The 22,429-nt window shown below is 41.1% G+C and overlaps 1 protein-coding gene across 2 annotated transcripts in view; it reads right to left on the minus strand.

Annotated features, from left to right (window-relative positions):
* MAP3K13 (mitogen-activated protein kinase kinase kinase 13) overlaps positions 1 to 22,429 on the minus strand; it is an 82,217-nt gene that overhangs the window by 59,251 nt on the left and 537 nt on the right. For both annotated transcript variants that reach the window (XM_050902497.1, XM_050902498.1), the window contains exon 2: positions 13,323 to 13,439. The gene's annotated coding sequence lies outside the window, so the exon portion shown is untranslated. The remainder of the gene's footprint in view (positions 1 to 13,322; positions 13,440 to 22,429) is intronic.

Here is a 22,429-nt window from a genome sequence, read left to right on the forward strand (position 1 = left end):
AGAAGAGCTATTGCACCGCACCTTAGAAAAGAGCAAGCGCTGCAGATCTTTGATTAAAGGCAGCATGTTGCCTGCTAAGAAAAATGTGAAAATGTAGAACCAGAGAATGAAGATGCATGTGGAAATACTGAAGAAAATCAATCCACAGACCTCTGGGAGCAGAAAAGGGACCCACCTGGAACTGTTCCTCTTGCAGCACTTCCCCTAAAAGAAGGGTGATTTTCTCTCTGTGCCATTTCCCTTGCAAATAAAACTCATCAGTAAGGATCACCCCTTCCCCATCATTTCCTTGAGTTATTCCCATCCCACTCTAAACAGTAAGCTCAGACTGGTTAAATAAATTTGTGAAGGGAGAAAAGTTGCTAATTAGTGTTTCTTCCTGCCTAAAATGCAAGAAGAGGCTAAAAAGGAAATGAATGCATTCCATGACCCCTATGAGATCTCCACTTCCATTTTTCTTCCCTTTCCTGCTCTTTACCTCCCCCAGACTGTCACCTGATCACCATTATCTGCTTCTTTCCCCTCCACCTTCAGAGAGGAGCCTATTTCCCTTCCCTATTTATATCTTTCTCATCTCAGACTTAATTCTTTTTCCTGCTTCTATGTCTACTTGCTGAAATTCATACAACTACCTCTCTCTCATCTGCCATCTCCACCAGCATATCTAGTCTTCTTCCCTGTCTCCAATCCTAAAGAGAAATGTGGCTTCACTGAAATCAAAGGTTCAGTTAAATCCAGATTTCACCTCAGCAGCATAACCACATTTTATTAGAATTATGTCACTTATCCCAAGCCAGCTTTCCCCAAGTACTGAATGGACAAGCATGGAATAAGAGCAGGAAAGCTCTTTGCTTAGCTTTCCTCACTCCCAGTATGAGAGCCTCATATAGCTGAACACGTTGGCAAGCTAGGAAATAGCAAACGACAAATGCTACGGAGCCTACTGAAATCTGTCCAGCCTCTGGAAAGCCTCCACACAACAAATGTAGGTCATCAATGAGTATAGGTTTTCTTTTTTAAAAGTATGAACAGATTTAAAAACACATACGCTAGTATTCTCATATTTTGCACTCTCCTCAAGCCTGGGAGTATATTTTAGAAAGTGACCATGAGTTTCAGAACCAGTTCCAACAAGTAGTTTTCTTCTCTCCTGAGGCAGTGAAAAAAAAATGAAGAAACAGAAACCCAAAGCACAGCCTCAATTAACCTACAAGGACACAATTAAATGTTGCGAGTACACCCACATCAGAAGCCTCTTTTTCACTGCAATTAGCTGCTGACAACAAACTTGCAAAGCCAAGACAGCACCTTGGGGTCTTCTACACGCACCTTAGGTAGGAACGTGTCACCACTGGTAAAGCAGGACCTCAGTTTTCACTGCTGGCTGCTTTGAATTTTCAGCTTGCCAAAAGCTGATGTCACACGGCATTTTTCCTTGCAAAATGGCGACCCTTGCAGGCCTCTGGAGAAAGAGGCCAAATCCAATACTAAAAAGATATAGATGACAACCAAAATGCTGGTGTGCAATGCTACTCAAATGACAGAAAACATTAAATATTTACATTGACACATTATGATATGATTCTACTGTAATTGCAATCTCCTGTGACACAATCATGCTATTTTTTCTTATGAGAAACTCTCACTTACTCTGAATACAAGACAGATGGTACTGAGTAAGCAAAACAGTTGTCCTGTATCTTACCAAACACTGGTTGATGACCTCGCCCTCATACAGAGGCAGCAGAAGGGAGAATGCTCAAAGGAAGCAGTCCATGGACAGACTCACAAAACACGTCCAGGAGACTCAGCCTTAGTCATATTTTGTCACATACAGGGAGGATCTTTCCTTACTAGGATCAAGGTGACCATGGTTACTCCCCAGATCAGGACCCTCTGTCTCAGAAGAAAGCACAGACACATGAAGTGGTTTGAGCCATAGCTATGCAAAACCTTCTGCAGTGTTTCTTGGGCAACCAGTAAAGCTAACAGCCACCACCAGAGCTATATTTTACATCTTATTTCTCACTGAAGAGCCAAAAGGAAGCCTCCCTACATCTCCAGCTGACAATAGCAGCAGTAGCTCCATTCTTCCAGGACAGAACCAGCTGTAAATACTGGTTGAAAACATTTATTCCCGCTGGGGACTGGTAACTGTCTTTAATTCTTGGCAGCAATTGGGGGCCGGGGGAGTCTCTCTTGTGCCAAACAGCAGACAAAACAAAACAAACAAAAAATTGATTGCACCTTGCATATACCACAATACCTGAACTTATGCAGCCTTGAAAGGGCCACCGTGTTTGTGTTTAGGCTGAAGAAAATAGGCTGAAAGCAAAAAAATATTTTAAAACAGCTACACTCAACTACTAAAGCTACTTAAGAACAAAATGACTGAAAAGGTGCTCTGTCCTTTATGGCACAGATTCAAGGGTGAGGAAATACCCCATAAGGGTATGTGACCAAAACATCAGAGGTGAATCGCAGGCCTGCAGACCTGCACATGGACAGTGATCCTAGTCAAGATTTTTCTATCACTTTCACAAAACTGATAAAGTTACTCGAAAAATACAATCCCAGCTTCCTAGGAATGTATTTCTGATTGAGCACAGTTAATAAAATACACACCATGAACAGAAAATACAGGTTAAACAATGCTCTGTGTGTGTGTGAAGTTCAGCCGCATCAATATAGACTGTCAGACATTTTTCCCCATTTTCTTCAACCAGAAAGCGTTCAAGAGTTTAAGTTTTCATAACAAATTCTTCACACAAGCTGATCAATATAAAGCAATTTTTGGAAAAAAAAAAACAAACCAAAACAAAACTATTGAAGTTCTATTGTGGGACATTGTTTCTATTCCTACCAGATATCTATGTAAGCTGGGTTGCACACCTGAAGGTCAAAGCTACATGCTGACATGGATTTGTTGACTGTCCCCAGGAAGACCAAGAAAATAGTAAAAGGAGCATCCAGAAAGAAGGCCGAACGACAACTCGGTACGCCTTGTGAAGACTACACCAAGGTTTCCGCAGGAGGAGATTTCCAGCTGGGGTATAAATACGAAATAATCCTTGAGAAACTGTCCTGTTCATCTGCTGAAGAACTGCTAGCCATTATATAGGCAGATGACAAGCTGAATTTATAACCTGGTAAACTTTAAGGCTGAAGAGACGGAGAGCAATAGCAGGTGGCCTTTGACATCAAGGTCGTTGCTATTGCAGCTTCAGTACATATTCTCTTGCTCCAGGCAATCACTTGATCTCACATGATTCCCAGAAAGACCAAATTCTACTTCAGAGATTGAACGAAGCTCAGGAAACATTTTCTCTCAAAAAACATCTTGAAAACATGAAGTAATCAGAATGATGAGGCTTTTTTCTCCTGCCAAGTGCCCAAGGTAACAAAGGCAATCACGATAAAGACAAAATAAGACTTTGACTGTAGATGGTTAGTGCCTAATACAGGTATGAATTTTCCAGGTTGGCTTTTGTGAATATAATCATCTGAGACGACATGAAGGACAATTTTCTTTAGCACATTAGAAGAGCTTGCTGAGAAGAAAAGAACACTTAAGGCTCACTTCTGCCTCCCCTTTGGGTTTGCCTTGTATCTTCTTCTGTGTAAGAAAGAGGTTGACCAAACTTCTTCCTTCCCACATGCTTCATTGGGAGGCATTACAGAAATAGCCTCATTGCTCTGAACAGTTCAAGAGCAAGTATGTTGTACAGATAATGAATCTCAACTACACGGGAGGATACATATTTTAATCTGAGAACCACAGAAACCAACCTTGATGCTGAAAAATGTAGACCAGGGAGAGTGAGAGAGGGGACTGTATCTTTACCCAAGTGTGAGAGCAGTTTCTCATGCTCCAGACAGATCATCAGTTCAGCATGAGGAAACACAGGCAGTGGAAGTCTGCTCCCTAGGCCCTGTAATACCTCCTGCAAGCCTAAACATACTGGTGCATATTCTTGTTCTGGTAAGAACATGACACAGAAAATCCCTAAAATGGGCTAAGGGTAGGATGGAACAAGCAAATGAGTTGCTCAGGACTATTACATTTAAAACCCATTTGTCAATGATGGAATGAGGCATGGTGGTTTCTGAAGATGGCAGCTGGGTTCCTCACCCCTCTTAGCATGGATCCTGACACACCAACAGTCTGCACGGGTAGGAGACAACAGTTAGCCATGAAGGTATTGCTACTGATTACCCATGAAGCCATGCCAGGATTTAGTAATTTTTTCATATTCATAGCTTCAAGTATCAGCCAGATTGCTGATGGAAGAATAAAGATACACCACTATCAGAAATTATTCCTGAACATTAATCCTCAAGCACAACGCTGAGTTCCTTGCAAAGAAGAGTTGACCAGAATATCTTTTCCTTTAGTGAAGAGCCCCATCATTTCTTCTAACAGGTAGTCTATTGATTGTTGACTTGGACTAGAACGCTGACAGCCAAGAAGCATAATGGTCACTGGTCGTGGCTACTGAGCAAACAGCCTTTACACATGCAGCCGCATGTGGGACTATTGTCTAATACCTGGCCTTCTACATTACACCTTTTCATTCCTTCCAGTTGTCTTGTTACACTAGCAATTCAAAAAGAGACTAGAAATTCTGCTTACTGAGTAACTCCCAGTAAGTCACTACCGGTTGTTGCAATGAGAAAGTTGAAGATACCTCTCACACTAGCCCACCTTTTAAGCTCCTGGTCCTTGAATATGCTGCTCAGAAATTTTACTTCTATTGCAGTATCATAATCAAGTATCTCAAGACATGGCAGGAGAAAACTATAATACCTTAGGAAAAGGAGGTGAGAAAGGTACATTAAGAAGTACTTGATGTCACTCCTCCAAGCGTTTAGGTATCAGCTAGACAGTGAAAGAGGTTTACTAGAGTTTCTTAGCTGCTGTGTCTTCCCTGCTCCCAGCATCAGGGGAAGCAAAGCCATCGGATCATGGCAGGTCTCCTGTGTAGCCAGTGTAGTGCAATTCGGTGGTACTAGGTTGGAGAAAAATGACTCGTAATGGCTCAAGCATCAGGCTTGATAACAGAGAAGAAGCCTTTCTTGACAAACAGGCAGGTCAAAGAAAATCACATATTTCTTTGACCTGCATGTCTTACTGCAAACACTCATACAGTTTGCCTTTTGGTTTTTTTTAAAGCACCAGGAAGAGTGAAAATCATTCCTAATCCACTTACATGCTTTGGCAACATGAGCCTATTTTCTATTTTCACTGGTAACTGCTACTCGTTCTTCTTCCGTTCTAACTTCTGGTACATTTGTGTACTCTTCCCTCTCACCAGCAAGAGTGGGAGCTGACACTTCCCTCACCCTTTTTTCCCCTCTTGTTGAAACCTTATTTCCACTGCTCTAATAGTTCTTGACTTAACTGGGACAAGGAAAATTATTCAGGGCTTCTCTGTCCTAGCAGTTAGGCTACTCTGTGTTAACCATCCAGAGCACTGAAAAATCATACTGAAGCCTCAGGCAATCATTCTAACACTCCCTTAAATTCATGGTTTAATAAAATTGCCCATTTTTACTAGACATGTCTATAGCCATATATATATGTACTTTCTTTTTGCACAAAAATCCTTCAGCCTTAATAAAATCTAGAAAATTCTCTTCACTGCTACACATAGCAAAGTTCATTTAACAGCATTCATTCCAAGAGGTCCCAATAAGCTAAATTTCTATCCAACATTAAAACATAGCTATTTCTTATGCAACACTGTTTTTTCCCATCTTTTTAAGCAATATGCAGAAGCATTTATAATACTTCAGAACAGAAGTCTTAGTAAATATTACACACTAATAAAATGTAGAATTGTATTTACTAGTTTAGGCGTGCAGCTGAAAGACCTGACTTTCAAAAGCTGGCTACACTGCTGCTCCCTCAGCCTGTTTTAATCTAGGCTAGTACATTCAGCTCCCCAAAAATGGAGGGGAGGAATTTTTAAGAAGGCAGGGTATACTCTTCTCAAACTCTGACCTTAACTTTGTATCATCCAATGCCCAATATCAATACCATTGCACAAGCTTTTTTTTTTTTTTTTTTTTTTTTAAGGAATCCAAAGTGTTTCTGTACTACCCCTTTTTTCACAGCAATGTAATTAAGAATTTGGTTCGACTCACTTATAGCAGTAGCAGTTTTCAAACTACAACATGTGTACCTCTGAAGATATGCACTCTTTTCAGAGTAAGCCAAAATGAAAACCTGCAGTGGCATACATCCTAACTCCATTACAGAGCCTTGCCATTTCTGGTGCAGAAACAACGAAGTGAAGCTTTCTTTTATATACCGTGAGAATGCAAATCACTTGCATTTTTCAGATGGCACTTCCCATAAACTGCCAATCATTTTAACTGCAAGAGACAGCATGCTAGATAAATGTATTATTACTTTCTAGAAGAAAAGTGCATCCAGAAGAGCCTTTCCTTTGAGTCACATTACTTAAGTTTTGAAACTCTTCTATCAGCCAAAATCAAGGCTGGGTTCAGTTTCCTGGAGTCTATCCCTGAAAAAACCAGCCATGACTCCAGTTCATCACTAAGTTATGCTGTTCAGGTTCTCAGTGCACAATACTTCCCCATCCACAAGCAAGGAATTAAGCACCAGCTCATTTTACTGTCTCCACTTTGCCCATCCTGACGCTGGAAACCGAGAGCGCTGGCTGAAGGCTGATATCAGTACAGGGCAGAGCAAATAAAGATACCAGTATAATCACTTTTTAGATAAGTCAGCCAGTGCAAGCACAGCTGCCTAGAAAATATACAGCAGAGAAGCAGGAATGTACCAAAGCATAAGCAGGAGTTCTGTTAGACCTGAAATTACATGGACTGAGAATACAGTATCCTCTGCTACCATTGCAACATTTTGTCAAGCAAACATTAAGCTTTCCCCTTCTTAACTGCCATCTCAGGAGAAAACACGACCCATTTAAAAGCACACAGCTCAGTTCTTCAAATACAACAGAAAAATACAAAGTAGCAGCACACACTATCAGTTTTTGGGTGGTAAACTAAGCACACTCAGTTTTTACTTCCTAAGTCACAGCTACAATGGACAATGCAAACGCACAATCCGTTTGATGCCATCTGCATGTCTCCCGACTCCCCCACCATCAGCACAGGAACAGAACAACACTTTTAGGTACCTGTCAGCAGCAGGCTTCAGTTTGCATGCAGACCCCTGTCATGAACTAATGAAATAGTCCCCAGCACCATGAGTTGCCATACTCACCATCTCCTCTACAAGACCCCTTTGAGAGAACAAATTTGCAGCCCTTACTGCAATAAAGACCAGGTCAGCACAACTTAAACACAGGGAAGGACTGGCAACTGAAGCTCTCCCCAGCCTCCCTTGCCATTAGCAAATATACAGTAAAACACACTGGTACATCCATTGGATCAGCAAGTGGGTTTGGGGTTCAAGTGGGTTTTTTTGGCTTTATTTTATTTTTGGTTTTGGGTTTGTTTTTTTTTTTTTTCATCTCAGCAGTATTGTGTCTAGTAGTGTTTACAGGAGACATCATTTCCCTCCACTTTCACAAAGAATTATGATCCTCTCACAAAATAACACGCAACTGTATTTGCAAAGGGATATATATATACACAGTGTTAAAGTTTGAAACCCTCCAGTTTATTGCAAGCCTTTTTTTGATCCATGGATGCATACCACTGGGCAGGGGTATGCCCAAGACCCCAGTGCTCCTGATTTCAGCCAGCCCTGTTGAGATTCGGCACAGCTGATTTTCTGGCAGTACAAGCATATTCTAGGTGAAGTGCAGTACAAAGCTCGCCATAAGGCGTATGGCACCCGCTCAGAGCCACTACCTCAAAACCTCTGTGACAGAGTGCTTCAAAGATAGGAACAAAAACTTGAAACCAAGTAACTTGTTGGTAGATGAAACAGCAGCTGAGATTGCCTGCACTTGCCTTCACAGGCTGTGACTTTAATTGGAGCATACTGGAGTGCATTAATAACAATTTTAGAAAGACCAATATCAACTTCATTTATTTTTACAAAGCCTTTCTCTGCCCTCATCTTCACTGACTGCACATGTCAGAGAAAGGTCAAAACAGCTTAATTTTCTTCTGCACTGCACAAAAAGGCATGAAGAACAGCCAGTAAATTTAGCTTATTTCATTTTCACTGTGGCTTAAGGAAGAACAGAACGAATTTATTATCATCAAATTGACTCCAGCATAACCTGGCTGCTTTTATCAAGGTTGCAAAAATTAAAAAAATAAAACCAGAGCTCCACGTTGCTTGAGATTAAAAAGATGCATCAACTCAAAGACAGCATTTAGATTTCAAGGAGAAATAAATTGTGGTAACAGACATCAGAACACAAGAGTAGCACACCTTTCCAAATACACCTATTTCAAAATAACAGATAATGCAACACTCATGCACCAGAGAATGGAGACCATGTCAAGTGCTAAATGAACTAAGTAAAAGTTTACCATGGACCTTATCAGTAATACTAAACTTTTCCTTTACCTGGGAGCACTGAGCAAACGTTATTTTAATAGAAACATAATTCTATTTCAAGATGGCAAGTGCAATGTGCTTGAGAAACAATATCTTCTTATTTGATAAGGCAACATGCAGACAAGTAACGCTACCTGGCAAATTTACAACGAATTGAATGCTGCACCTCTTTTACACTAATCAGTATCTAATCATTACTCATGATCATAATGTAATCAAACATTTTTTTAAATACATCCACACAATATTTAAATGTAGGAAAAATATACCATAAAAATAGAATTGTTTTACTCAGGAAGCTGGAAAAACCACCACAGGATTCTGAAGCGATACCTCCTTTTCCCCTCCAATGTGATAAAAGGTTTTTACAGTTTATTCCCTTAATTAAATGACAGCTTAATGTGCACTGCTTACCAAAACTGATTTTCTTAATAGCAGATCTTAATAAAGAAAAGCGTGTGGTGCCTTTCAGTCTGGACACTTATTCTCTAACAAAAGTGGGCTGCAGACTCCTCCTGGCACAGTGAGGTTCCAGATCAGGAATTCCTGAAGTTTTGTTCATGGAAAGTTAATTACAGTGCAGTGGCTGTGTAAAACAGCTCTAAGAACAGCAAGCCTCAGGCTGATGTTGATAGTACAGCCTCTTTTGCCATTAAGTGAATCCTACCAGTCCATAGTGGTAATATTTCACGTTCAGTTGAAGCAAAACAAATGGTTCCCAACACAGCAAATGAAACATCCAAAAAAGCCTACGTATGTCTAGCAAACAAGCTGTCAAATCCACCGCTGTTACATTGACAACAGCTATAAATTCAATGTGGGGATGAATCTGATGGGTCTTGCTCTAGGAAACCTGGTGTGTCTCAGGCTGCTTACACTACCTGTACCACAACTGAGTTGCATCTATTGTGCTTTCAGTTTATAATATGAAACCCTCAAGATCTCCAGAAAAAAAGAGATAACCCCATGATTAGCTGGGCTTCTTTAAGCATCTCTCTAGAGATGGCTGGAAGAGCTCCCCTTGGCAGAAGGGGATAAGCAATGCCCTGAAGACAGTATCAGTAAAAGGAAAGGAGCATCTAAAAGTTTATGCAGTTCTCCTCCACAGCTTTAGTCTCTAGCGGTCTGGACAGCTCCCCCAAAATGGTCTCAGCCATCCAGCACTGGAAACATTCCCTCTCCCAGAGAAAGCAAGGATGGCAACTGATTCTGGCTGGGCAGCATCATCCAGTTTGTGAGTCTTTGCCCAAGATTCAAACTGTCCATATTTAGTCAAGATTCAGGTTAAATTGGTGGCAAATTTTTCTCCCGATGAGACAAGAATTTAACCCAGAAACACTGAGGCATTTGCAAATCCCATAAGGCCTCAAGTGATGACATATCAGGGACAGACAGGCAAGGGAGAGAAGCTAACAGAGAGCCCTACACCTATCCAAGGTCTTACACTTAGGATAGAAGCCTGCTACAGTCTAATCCACATGAAAAACAGACACAAATCCAGAGCCTCAGCAAAACCCAGTGGTTACCCAATATCTGAATGCGTGCACACTGGAAGCCAGTCTCATCGTACCTGGGTGGGCCAGCGGATAACATGTCCTATTCCCTCCCTAGTAGAGCTTCCCAGTGAGCACATGCTTGAAGTGCCCTGTCGCCCCATGTAAGCTGCAAATCTCCTCTTCAAGGAGACAGCAACATATCATCGTTACTCAGCCACCCTTTGGCTGCAGCAGCTGCCAGAGAAGCACAGCTCACAGACCTCGAGTCCTAAAGCCCTATCTGCAGCAGCCAGCTGTCCTTAAAGGCAGTCAAGCAGGAATGAACTGCTGAAACCTCCTGCTCTAGTAACAGCTCTGAACGCAGTGTGCTCTGGTGCTCCCACGGGAGGCCAGAGATGCACTTCCTCCGGTGCCCTGTCCTGCAGGAGGGATGCAGTCAGAGCAGGCACCAGATCCAGCTTGCAGGCCATCTGGCAAACCACGGTGCCGCCTCTGATCAAGAGGAGGCTTTGAGCCAAGAATCGGTACCAACTGTTTTACTGGAAACATCTCCAAATATTTTCCAGCTACCGTTGAAAATATATCCTCTAACAAGGCTGGAACAGCTACTAGCTCCAACGGACGTGTCTCTCTACAACTGCACACTGTGAGAAGACCCTGTGCTGACAAAATCTGCTGGGGTTGTGATAGCAGCTAAGAAATTAGCAAATCAACAACAAGCAAGAAATAGGAGCAAGTACTCAGAGCAGACAGTATCAGGAATACCAGCACTGCCTGATACTTACTTAATGACTTATACAGAGGAGGATCCATCCATTTAGGCTTACTGACCAGTATGTGAACAGGTAATAGAAAAGCTTGCGAAATCACTGGGAGCTCAGCTCTTCCTGACCTCAGAGAACAAAGAAGCCTTATGGCAGCAAAATATCCTCTTTTCACTCTCCCTCTTTCTTTATCCTGTTGCACAATCTTTCTCCACAGATTAAAGTTGCACTTTTCACAAAATGGGAAAGTAGAAGAAAGAGGAGAGAGCAAAAGGAAGGAGGTATTTCTGTTCATCCACATCAACAGAAAAGTACAGACTACACCAGAATAAATATTTCCAAGTGAGATTCCCTAGTCTTCCAGATTTTTTTGGCAAAAGGGTTCACAAGTAACCTCTTCACCTTCAAAACATCCTTCATCTACACATGAACAGCATTTAACTATGGACTTCTGCAATCGCTCAAACATCACAAGAACTTTTTAATATTGGAGATTAATATACAGATAGTTATTTGTACAGAATTCATAGACTACACTTAAAATATCCTTCCCCCCAAAAAAACAACTGAAGATCATTATACAGATACATAACCATTCACAGCCTCTTTACATGCAAGGACGCATAATGTAGAAGAAACTATGGCACTCCAAGATCTACAAGCATGTTTTGAATGTTTAGACTGCAAACACAGTACAGAAAAAAAAATGTTATTTTTTCCATATACATGGAAAACACTCAACTTAATTATGGCTCTTGGAACACATCCTACTTTTCTGTAGCATTAGATTAGCTTCCACATTATCAGGTAGAAAGTGTGAAACATCAATAGCAAGTTCCCATTTAAAGTGTTCCAGGAGTTCTCAGTGTCTATCTACATGTAAGAATAGAAACTCAAAATCCAGTTGTCCCAGCTCACAAAAACAGATATTCAGTTGACCTCAGTTTGTGCTTTTGAGCACTTCAATATTACTTTTCCCCACACATAGCAGAACGCCCAGGGCAACACACTTACAATTAATGAAAAATGAATCAGAAACAAAGCTGCTGATCGAGGAACATGGACCCAGTACTGCATATTGCTTTCCTCCAGGACTAATTTTCCATACAAAGTCTCATGGCTCTAATGTATATAAATTAAGGTACTCATACATGTTCCCAAAACATTCCACAGCTCATCCTATTGAATCTGAAGAGGACACTTGCAAAACACAGGCAACTAGTCAATACAAGAGAACCTTTTAGAACAGTATTTCTCTCTCCAGCTACATGTCTTTTCTTCCTTGAGTAGTAGGGCCCCCTGACTCTGCATCCCCTCCTACCTCTGTCAAGTACTACACTCATAAGGGCTCATCAGCACTACCAAATACACAAATGTTTAAGAAATTCACATGGATAATGAGACACAGCTTCAAATCTGCAAAAACACAGGAAAACCGAGTTCAGTGTAGGCTGAATTTCTATCAGGCCTTTTTCCTCAGACTGAAAAGCATTTATGGACAAGAGGCCCGTGACTCCAATGCTGAACATTTTAGAACAATTTCTGTGCAGACAGAATGACAATTGACAACCACCTAGACTTATTTTTCAGCACTTACACTCCACTATTAGCTTTGAGTTCATAGGTGCCAAGTTGCTTATACTAAAAAATAGAAAAATTTATTATCAATAAAGTAACTAACAGAAAAGCAAATTTATTAGCCTAATTAAAAAAATCAGAATTAGTGCTGCTAAGCAGGCAAACTTAGGCTTACATAAGCTCATGGCTTCCTTTTTTATGTTATTTATTAAAGTGACAGTCTAAAGAAAGTCTAAAACAAGATATTTTAAACCTTAACTGTTTGTCTCAGAAATCCTGCGTTTATTTCAACGTTGAGTGCAGGACTTACATGACATTTCCCATTTTGATTTCTGTTATTAAAGGATTTTAAAACAATACTGTACGGTCACTACCTACAGCCCTAAGGGGCTGAGTACAAAAATAACATAGAAGATATCACAAACTCTACAAAATACAATTTTGATTTAATTTCATTCAAGCATTTTGTTCTTTACTTTGGGGAAATTAATTTACCATCTTTGATAGCAAGCACTCATCTTCAGCTACTCTGAACGCTGATAATATCATTTGAGGTACAACTGGAACAGAACTTGAAAATGCCTTACCTAATTTAATACATTCACCAAACTAAACAGAATTTTGTCTTACAAACTTAACTTTCTCATGCTGCAAATAAAACACCTGCATTTCCTCCACTTACTAAAAAATATTCATGTTCCAAATGGTTCACCTCTTTCACTAAGCACTCTAGCTTTTTCAAGAGCTTCCAAATTAATGATAATTAATTGGTATGGTGGAAAATATTACCTACTTCCTACGTATATATTTTATTATCGGGAGAAATATTTTCAAAGCATGCTTCTATGGGCTGTGCCAGCCCAGAAAGGCAGTTGCACGCTAAGCTGCAATGAGGACAGATCTATCTTTGGGAAGACTGATGGTCAAGGCCCAAGACATTGGGCAGCTCATCTGTCACATACAAAACCTACTCACCTTCAAGAGTTGTTAGATTCCAGTAGAAAAGTGTGAATAGGCTCATTTTGGAAGATGTAATGGTCCATCAGTTTTTGTCATTAACTCTCTTCACTCTTCCTCTCAGAAACTGGTATTCTGGAGATATAAAAAGAACTTCAATTTAAAATACAGCTCTCTCAGATAAAGATACTATGTTACATAAACATTACATTTTTCCTGTTTTTTACCAGGCACACTGAAAGGTCACCTGAAACTAATCCGATGGGTCCAGTCACTGAATTACTATGTTGTCTTATCTCAAAGAAGGCAGTAAGGGCTTCTTGCTTTACCTCTGCAACCCTCACAGCTTACACATTTACTATCTACATTACAGTAGCATGCTGAGAATTTATCCCAAAGATCGGGGATGAGGAAGTGACTGATTTAAAGTCATACTGGTGCCAGAACTGAGAACTACACTGTGTTATCAAAAGTCCCTTTTCATCTTGTCGGCTACATTTTACATACTGACGTATATTTACTACACTTAGGTTTATCTCAAAAGCACGGACACTCAACTTTTCTGCTGAATTTTGCCAAGGTTCCCTCGACAATAGATTAGCTTCCTTAACCTCATTAGAGACACTTGGTTCCAATTGTGCAGCACAACCAGGGCACTTCTTAGCCTGTGTGGAATTCTGAGGAGTTTGATGTATGTTTGGAAAACAAGGCTGAAAAGGCAAAGCAAAAGCACTGGGATTGTAAATGAGCAAATGCCACATTAGAAACAAATTCCCTAGGAGGCCCATTTTGCAGCCAAAATAATTAGCTCACTAGCAAGAATCATCCCAAGTAGATAAATGGTGTGTTACAAGATTAACCAAGGTCATGTTCTCTTATATCCAGCTTTTTAAAAAGATTCCTCCTCTGAAAACTTAACCCAAGGGCTCCATCCAAATTAAGAATTCATTGTTGATGTACATCAGTACAAACTGAATCAAAGCATGCTATAGCCTGTCAAGTGCTGACTGCCCAAGGAAAGGCCACATGCCTTCTAAGTGAGAGAAATCCGCATTTGAGAGCCACCTAGACTCTGTGACTGCTGCTGCTGCTGGATGTTCAGAGATAACTGCCAACTCATTAAAATCCAACATTAAAAGTTTATTAAATATGCAAACATTAATGGAATTGGACTAGCAGCTACTTAGGCAGATAGAATTTCAACACAGCCTGTCCTGCAGTTCCCGTTATCAATACTCTGTCCTTTTGGAAGTGTCCATGAAAGAGTCACAATGCTACTCAAGGCAGTGAAACCCTCCATCTCTTTCAGATTACTCAGGTCACACTCTCAAGGTTCCCACTAGCCAGGAAGTCTAGGAAAAGACACCTACTTCCCAATAATTACAGCTCAGTATATACTATCCATTTTCACTTTCACACTTGACTGCTTGAGATGCATAGTCTCCCCAAGATCTTTTTTCCCCTTTGGCCATATCTGCAGGGCAAGTCCCACACCTCTTTGCAGGCTCACAGGTATAGAGGTTTTGCATATATCCCAAACTCACAGTTCTTGTCAACGTGCTGCTGGAGTCTGAAAGAACTACAAAGAGAGAAGGCGTAGAGGGTCATACAGACAACGTAGATTAAAGAAATGGAGCCACTTAAAAGCAACTCTCCTGTAACTTCAGGTAACTTCGCACACACACAATGTGTGTGTAGAGCTCTGCTTGGAGTTACTCTTTCACAGCTATCTAAAAACAAACGTCAGAGTCCTCCATGTAAACAGCAATCTCAGTACATTTTGCTTCACAAAATGCAGTTTCATTCCTGGATGACTCTGCAGAGTCCCATTGCTTGGTGAGTATCTCAACAAACCTCCAGGTTTTTGCTGTAGAGTGACATCAGACTTGGAAGAGCTCTTCACTAATACTATCAGCATAATCTGAGCTAGCCCGGGAGGAAAGGAGGACAAGGAATATCTCTCATCACACAAAGCATAAACAAGCTCCTAAGAGTCTCTAATGCACCTCTAAGCGACTCTGGCAATAGTCTTGCTCTCTCAGTAGTAGCTTCAAAGAACATCTGGAAGATTTAATCCTTTAATTATGAAAAAAAAAAAAGCCTTCTCAACACACAAGTGCGGTATAGCACCTCTGCCTTGGAGATGTGAGGTTTCAGAAAAAAGATTGAAGTGAAATCTTAGGGAGCAACCTGGAAAAAGAATTACTTACCAGGAAAGAAGAGAAATTAAGGAGTATGAAGTACTGTGACCTCCAAAGAAAACACAGAACTCATTGAGTACAAAGAGGGGAAACTGGCCATTTGGCTGAGCAGGTTCTTTACTACCATCTTTCCTGGCACTGATGACAGTCTTGTACTGGAGAAGAGAGGGCTGTTTTAAGTGTCAACAACTACCCAGCACCCAGCCCATGCGATGCAACACAAATCTGAAGTCAGGGTTTTCTTTCGGTCCTGCAACCATATGGGCCTCCCACAAAATAGGCAGAAGGTTCAAGGATGCCTTGGCCAGGAGGGAATCAACAAAATCACCCCTTCATCATCTGATGCAACACAAGGCATCACGTGTTGCAGAACCTTGAGTAGCAGCCAATTTGGGGTCAAACATACAATAGCCTCGCACTCCATGAATCACGAAGCCTAGGCTTAGGCTTAGATTTTTCAAAAGAGAACTGACAGTTCCTGTTGGAAATGAAGGCAAAGAGATTGACTTCAAGGTAATCCGGTTTCTGAAGAGGGCACTGACCAAATCTCACACTCAGAGTCTGGGGAATGATCTTTGCTGCTTCAGTGTGTTCAGAACCACAGGAAAGCAGCCAGCTCACCAGCAAGCTCGAGGCACTGGTCCCAAGGTCATCTGTTCTCTGACAAAGCGAAGGAAAACCCATACAAATCCCTTCATCTCTTAGGGACATCATGATGACTCTTTCTGTTGCAACTTGTACATTCTGGCCCTAGACACAGGGGAAAAAATGACTCTGCAAACATTCCCTATGGCTCCAAGTGCTAGGAGGCTTCTATACAGATATCTCCTCAGTCAACTGCCTACTTGGTCAGCTTACTGAGCTCCTGAACTTGACTGTACTAAACAGCGCCCATCAAAAGTTCGGATTATCTCTCCCCAGAGAGCTCTTGCCCCCAGAACAGGCAATGGATGATTGAACACAAAAATAATACTTGTAGCTTACAGCCAGCACCTTTGTTCAATCTTCTGCCCATCAGGCTGCAAGGAGGAGTCTCTAATCACGAGAACACATGAAATCAGTTAACCAGCACCAGTATTTCCTCCCATTACAGACAGGCAAGTACATCGAAACTACAGGACATTGTACCTTGAGGAATGTAAATAACACATTAAAAGAACGCTCTATTTGTAAGTGAACCAGGAAGGGCAAAGTACTCTGTGTCAGCTATATGACATACTAACCTTCACTTAGGAAGATATGAAGAGAGAGAAGTACTCCCAGCAACCCTATGACTAAAGCAACTTTTAAACATTCTCATTCCCAAAGGGGTGTCCTAATGCCACCAAGCAACACCGCTAACTTTAGCATTGAGGTTGTTATAAGGAAAACAGGTAGAAAACAAATTATGTTAAGAAAAACTCAGAAATCAATCTGCTACCTTCTGAGGTTCATGGCACCGCCAGCATGAGACCCCAGCACTATGTTTTCTCCACCTCCACCAACATTCAGGTGCTTGGCTGATCTGAAGCCAGCAGCAGCACTGGATACAGAGCACCAGTGCGAAACTGCTCTTCGAGGGACACTCGAGTAGGGAGGATATAATTGAGAGGAAACTCCATCCCCTTTAGCACTAAGCTGTCCTGCCACAGACCAAAGGCCAAAACTGTAGTGGCCACAGTACCAGGCACCAAATAAGACAGTGACAATGCAACCTGACAAGACAGGCTGGCACAGTGACCCGAAGCTGCGGATATCAGGGGCATTGACCTTTATCTATGAGTTGTAGGGCAAATCTGTTGAGCTAAGATAGGAGCAGCCATAACTCACAAGTCTCTGAAATGTGGACAAGGTGTTTTCTGGCAACAGTAACAAACCCACAGAGTAAAATGAATGTTTTCTCACCAACTTGCTGCTGGATGACCCCGCTAACACCCCTTTGCAGAAGACAGGATCCTCTCTGACAGAACCACCACCAACAGCTGATCCAGCACAGTGACACCAAAGCTGACATTGCTACACTCACTCCCCTCTGCTCGGCTCTGAGGTTAGATAGGCTGACCACCTTCCCCCCGAGGGAACTCCAAAAATAGCATTCACTAACTCGAGTCTACGCCTGAATAAACCACGGGCAGAGGTCTTTCTTCACAGCTCACACCACAGCAGTACGCTCACTCAGTAGATGGATGCAAGGAGAAATGTAGGCCACACATGCAGAGAGAGAGATCGATCCAGACTTCAAAGATACCATAGATCTCATTTTCAGAGTCAGGAAATGAATACCCATTAAAATAACCTGCAAGTACTGGGGTACAGCTCAATACGAGCCAGATGGGCTAAGGGAAAAACACCCTTCATCAGAAAGTTACAAAGTTGGGGGTTTTTTCCCCACTAAATTGCCCAATGAATCATTAAAGAAAAATCTTTGTGATGTAACTATACAGATTTATACAAAGAACACTTGTAATTAGCTCTCAAAGTAATCCTCTGACCACCATCTGGAGTTCAGCCTAAATCTTAACCTCAGTCACACCAAACATCCATGTGTCTTTGAAACACACCTAAAAATGAATCACATCACAACATTAAATTCACAAAGTGGAAAAAGTTGACAAGCATGCTAAAAACCTGAACCATCTTTTACTCCACGAGCTCTTCACAGACAGCTCTATAAATGCATGTTCCAGAATATCCAGAGAGTGAGCAAGGAACAATTCAAGCCCATCACAGTTAGGGAATTGGTTTCAAAATGAATAAGTAAAAAGGCAGGATTTATCAACCAAATCCTACATCTAAAACAAAAAGTTTCTTCCACTGAAACCTCAGCAAACGAAGTTGACACATGGCATACCCAACCTTCTTCCAATAACACAGGAGAAAACTCTTCTTAGAACTAGATTCTGACAGTAAACCAGACTTACCAAAGATATAAAATAACTTCTTCCCCCACCCACGTATAAACAGGTCAAAATACCTTACTATTAAAGGATGCAGAAATTCCTTCACCTAAAGCACCTTAGATGACTGGCTCTTTTTTTTTTGCTAACAACCTCCTGATTAGCTTGAAACTCCTATTCCCCACTGGCAAATAAGAAAGTCTAAGATGCCTCCCACCTACAAAGCCTCTTAGCTCCAGAAAAATGAGTTTTCTTTACTATATGGCTCTGTGTTGCACGCTGAGCTCCCCACAGCAAACCATTCAAGAATGACACATGCCACATCACCGAGGAAAAAAATTTATCTCGTCAGTTCCAGAGGAATTCTTCTATTTTCAATACAGCTTAGCAACCACATTTTAGACCTTTGTAAGAAAGTCCACAACAGCAAGGAAAGAGGCATGGAGCAGGCTGGAAATACTGAATCAGTTACACTTAGTTCATATTTGAAAGTGAATCTTTGCAAGAATGAGAAATGTTTGTTTTTTCAAGTGATGATGTGTATATAAAACACAAAGAGCCTTCTATACTGGGAGGCAAGGTCCCAGAGACGACAGCTGGCACACAGAATTTCTTCCAGGTTAAGGTATATTTAAGTATAAATTAGAGCAAGATTTGAAAGGACCACCAGCCTTGGCACCAGTGATGAGACCCCAAATTCTAGCCATTTCAGTATCTACAGAGAGACAGAAGGACTGTCACCACCCCCAGGTACAAACTTTACCTACTCACATCATGCTGCAGAGACCACCAACACTGGGCATGAGTGTACTACAGGAAGGTTTATGCTTATAGACTACACTGCAAAAAATGCTAACGTTTTTGACATCCTTATTTCACACTTCTCTTTAAATGGTATTTTAATTAATTTTTATCTTCCACAGAGACAAGAAAGAGACAGAGGACTTAACTCTACATTTAATCGGTTACAAGCACCACCAAGCTGAGCCTCCTCTGCAATCATTAGCTGCTTCTGCACACAGCTAGACTGGCTTCAGTTTGGTAGGGGGTAATTTTAAGTTGTCGTTCTCTTTGCCACGATACCTTTCTCCTGGCTGCAGCTTCGGCAAGGGTTACGCAAGACCAAAGTCCTATACAGTAAGTCAATATTTAACTTAAGCACTGTACTGTTGAGACCCGCCTAGAGTATTTGATATAGTAACTTATTAAATCTTACACTATCTTTTCTAACAAAGAATAATAAAGGGCAATTTATCTTTTTTATGAGAAGTTGTAAACATAAATTCTACAAGGACAGCAGCTAGATTCAGCTTTAATAATTTTAATAAGGGACCTAAAAGAAAATGTTTCCATGAAAGGAGTTCTAAACAATATGATGTGTACACCGTAGAACAGGTTCAAGACAGGGGCAGCAGCCACAGTGCAAAAAATCATTTAAAACTAAACTACACCAAGTTCTGGAAAGTAGTATTTTAACACTGCAATTAAGCCATTAACCTATGTCACAAAGGCTTATATAAAACTCTTGGACACGACAAGGAGAAGTATTTATTCTCCACTAAATATCTGAATAAAATCTATGAGCTGCTGTACTAACAGACTTTAAAATAATACATTAAACAGAAGAGTGATTTTTTTTTTTTTCAGGCCAATTGTTGTTAGTCTTAGTGAAGCTAACCAAACTGTTCAGATCCCAAAAAAATCCTTTACAAGCCTCTGATGTAAATAAAGGTTTGCTAATAGTCTCATCTTTTATCACCTTTTTGGACAGATCTTTCTGATGTCAGAAACAGCCGTTCAAATACAGTTCAGACCAAAAGTGAGCAACTGAGAGCAATTTTTCGTTTACTACTTCTGTTTCAATTCTTTATCCACCTGTTTTTTGCATCTAAATGTGATTTCTTTATTTACTGCTAGTACTTCCATCTTTATATTTAGCAACAACTGCTTTTGTTCTCTAAAACTGAACATCTGTTTTAGCAATGATTCCAGCGGAGTTATTGGTGATAATCACCACAGGTAAATTTCTAAAAATTCTCCAGTTCTACATTTGTAACCCTCCATACGTACCAGTTTGCTCATCACCCAAAAGTAAACTTTTTCAGGAAACAAAATAAAAATATTTCTACTGTAAAAGAGGGGGGGCAGAGGGGGGCTGAGAATATTAGCCACATCATGAAATAAGGAGACAGACAGTATTGCACAGCTTTCATCTAAAAAAATACCAAAACAAAACCAAAACAACAACAACAACAAAACACCACAAAAACAAATGACAAAGACTAGGCCCGCTCACCTCTCCAGGGAAGTGCAGCCTCAGGGAACACTTTCACAAGCAGCTTAACTGATTTTGATCCATGACACTGCCTAAATGGGTGGACCTGCCTCTCCCTGTTATATACACTGGCATTAGTACAGACACACAGTCAGCTCCATCAGTTCGCTTTCTGTATGGTGCTAATTGCTGGCCGGTTTGGCAGATGAATCCAGCCAACCACACAACCACTTATACCTGCGCACGAGAGGCAATGAAAATAGACCATCAGAGGGCTGGAAGAGAGGTGCACAGGGCCACCCTTTTCAGCAGCAACATAGTCTTAAACCTGCTGTCTTGAAACGCCACGCTTACTGATAAATACAGTCACCACAAAAATGTAAGCTTTTGCATCTCAAATACCTCCTTGGTGCAATCAGATCAGGACTCAAATCCATCTCAGAGTGAATGCAGAAAGTATTTATCTTTATTTTTTCACTCTGCTTTGAGAATGAGATCAGTATGTTAAGACCAGTCTATCTCTGAACTAGTAAAACTAGAGGATAAAAGAACAACTGCAAATGAAGTCACAACAAGGTCTTAGTATTTCCAGCAGCAAAACTCCCACAAAGCTCAAATGAGAAAGGAGGCTGACAGGTTCCTATCCACCTTCTCTACACATTTTATTTTCATTGTACTATGCTTGCAAGTGTTACTTATATGCATCTCCATCCATTTAGCAAAAATAAGCTAGAGGTACTAGATTCTGCCCTGGGAACTGCCTCTCCCTATAAGAAGGTGTCGTGGTTTAATCCCAGACAGCAACTCAGCACCACACAGCCACTCGCTCACTCCTCCCCGCTCCCAGTGGGACAGGGAGGAGAATTGGGGGGGGGGGGGGGGGGGGGGGGGGGGGAAAGTAAGACTCATGGGTTGAGATAAGAACAGTTTAATAACTAAACTAAAAAAAAAAACTCTAATAATAACAATAATAATACAAATATAATAACAATAAGTGTAATGAAAAGGAATATAACAAAAAGAGAGAAATTAAACCCAAGAAAAGACAAGTGATGCACAATGCAATTGCTCTCCACCCGCTGACTGATGCCCAAGCAGCGATCCGCCCCTCGCAGCCAACTCCCCCCCAGTTTATATACTGGGCATGATGTTCCATGGTATGGAATATCCCTTTGGCTAGTTCGGGTCAGCTGTCCTGGCCATGCTCCCTCCCAGCTTCTTGTGCACCTGCTTGCTGGCAGAGCATGTGAAACTAAGAAATCCTTGACTTGGGATAAGCACTACTTAGCGACAACTAAAACATCAGGATGTTATCAACATTATTCTCACGCTAAATCCAAAACACACTGTACCAGCTACCAGGAAGAAAATTAACTCTATCCCAGCCGAAACCAGGACAGCAGGCAAGACGCTGTCTTCCTTCACAGTTATCACTTTGTTTCACTCTATTGGGCTAAGCCAAAGATAGTCCAAGTGAAGCGTCCACTAAGGCCATCCCTTTCACTCTCCCAAACTACTGCCAGATGAGAGAAGCATCAAAATTACTACACTTTCTTTTTTTTTTTTATTGAATGGGGCACATAACCATAGAAGATTGTGCTGATTTTTTTTTTTTTTTGTCAACAGCCTCTGGGACGTTTTGCTCAGCCAGGATTACGATAGACACCACAGTCTTAAGTCAATAATGATCTGCTTCAGATTCTGTCTGGAGATTTACTTAAACGCTTCCTCCTTCCCGGGAAGAGGAGATAATACCCGGCGGTTGTTCATCTG

The sequence above is a fragment of the Gymnogyps californianus genome, chromosome 10, assembly GCF_018139145.2.
Source record: "Gymnogyps californianus isolate 813 chromosome 10, ASM1813914v2, whole genome shotgun sequence".
NCBI classification, from domain to species: Eukaryota; Metazoa; Chordata; class Aves; order Accipitriformes; family Cathartidae; genus Gymnogyps; species Gymnogyps californianus.